This window comes from Vespa mandarinia, chromosome 5, assembly GCF_050613455.1.
Source record: "Vespa mandarinia isolate Hongniang chromosome 5, ASM5061345v1, whole genome shotgun sequence".
Classification (NCBI taxonomy): Eukaryota; Metazoa; Arthropoda; class Insecta; order Hymenoptera; family Vespidae; genus Vespa; species Vespa mandarinia.
This window is the reverse complement of record NC_140814.1, coordinates 2,119,225-2,121,523: the sequence shown is the minus strand read 5'-3', so window position 1 is coordinate 2,121,523 and position 2,299 is coordinate 2,119,225.

The following is a 2,299-nucleotide window of genomic DNA, read 5'->3' as shown; positions in this document are numbered from 1 at the left end:
ATCTCGTCGAATTTCTAATAAAAAAAAAAATACATTAGCTATAGTCAGATATCGAACGTACTCTCGAATAATTCCCCCCTCCTCCCCCATAGAATTAACCATAATAATAATAAAAATAATAATATAGTAATAACTTTATAATAATATTAACTTAACGGTAATATCAAAGCTATCATTAATTTGATATATCCATCGTTAAATAAAATAAATCTAATTTTCTAGATATGTTTAAAATTTAACAAATCGAAAGAGATGATGTATCACAATTTTCTCTCTCTCTCTCTCTCTCTCTCTCTTTTTCTCTCTCTCATTCTCTCTATCTATCTTTCTATCTCTTTCTCGCGCACGTACATATACAAAAAAAAAAAAAAAGGAAAAAAGAAATTCCTTTTTCTTTTCACTTAAAATTGCACGAAATGATCGTAGAAATATAGAAGAATCGATTCAAAGGGGAAACGACAGTTTTGTGTTCGAGTACGTCGCCATTTTTTACCTAGTACTCTTTTTTAACGCGTCTTGTTCTCGAGAAGAAAAGTAGAAGAAGGAAGAAGAATAAGAAAAAGAATAAGAAAAAAAAGAAGAATAAGAATAAGAAGAAAAAGAAGAACAAGAACAAGAGCAAGAACAAGAACAAGAAGAATAAGAAGAAGAAGAAGAAGAAGAAGAAGTGTCCTCTCAGTATATGGACGACGAAGAAATAATTGAACATAAATCCACCATGGCGATTCAAGGTGGTCATTATAACGGCAGAAGCGTGGCTTGCCTCGAGTGCAACGCAAATATAGGCGGCGTACGCAACCGCACCTACTAAATATTAGCTGGGGTCGGTTTGAAATATGCCGTTGATGATATATAGGTCGCGATAAGTAGGTACGCCTCGCTTCTAACTTACCACCACCCACATTCAAAGCCCTTTCCTTCCTTTATCTTTCTTTTTCTTCTTCTCCATCTTCTTTCTTCCTTTTATTTTTTCTTTTTCTTTTCCTTCGTCATTCTTTCTTTTTTCTTTTTATTTGTTTTTTGATTTTTTTCAAATTAATTCCGTAAAAAAATAATTTACTATTTGTTCTCCAAGATTATTACAAGATTATTAAAAAGTGTCGGTAAGATAATAACTTTATTGTAAATTAAATGAGACAAGAAGATTTTGTATTAACAAAATTATTAGAAGATGCAATTTTTAAAAGGGTAAAGAATTCTGATTGAGAATCGATAAACTGATTAAAAATATGTTGGATGCGTTTTGTCAGAAATAAACCGTATAAAATTTTCTATAAGACATCAATGAATGAAAATGAAAATTTTAAAGTCCTGAATTTATTACCACGTCGGGGTAGACCAAAAAAGTTCGAAAATATTGTATTGACATCACTGTATAAAAATATCAGACAAATTACAACGGCAAAATTCAAGGACATAATTGACCTATTACGATATATAACACCGGAACATCATGATTTCTTCAAATCCCTTTCACACACACAAAATCTAGATGAGTAGTAAATTTATTTGTAATAAACTTATGTATGTAATTTTGTACGTTATGTAGTTAAAAAAATGTTTTCAATCGCGTAAATTATGTTTTCGAAGTGTTTTAAAGATATGTAAAATAAATTAAGTATTGTTTTTTTCAATTTGAAGCATCTTAAATTATGTTGAATGAACTTGGGCACCTTCAAATTTTATAATGAATCTGATTGTTAATTTTGAAAGTGGCCTAACTTCATTCTTTATAAGAAAACGCATATTATTCACTTAATAATTGCCACTATTTTAATAGGAATTATAAATTTAATATCCTTAGATACACTTAAGTAGTATGATTCATTAGTATCCTACACGTATTAGTCATACTATAGTATGACTAATTAGTATCCTATTTTTAAATTCATTGAAACGCAAACCCTTAAATATCTCGATTTGAAGATAAGGCTTAGGTCACTTTCAAAATAAACGGCTCATGTATGTAATTCGACATATATTTTGTCACATCATTAATTCTAATCAACAGGCATAGATATAATATATATATATATATATATATATATATATATATATATATATATACATATACATTAAAATTAAAATTCTTATTGTATTTGATAGATAATCGGTTAATCTTATTGTTAATCAGATTGAAGAAAGGAAAGGAAAGAAAAAGAAAATTATTCCTCAATGAGTATTAAAGAAATTCTCGAGTGAAATTAAATGAACTAATTGTATCCTTTCAAAATCGATTGACAATTTTTTTCAAAGAAATGATGATAAAACAAAAAGATAAACAAGACTTACTTGTCAT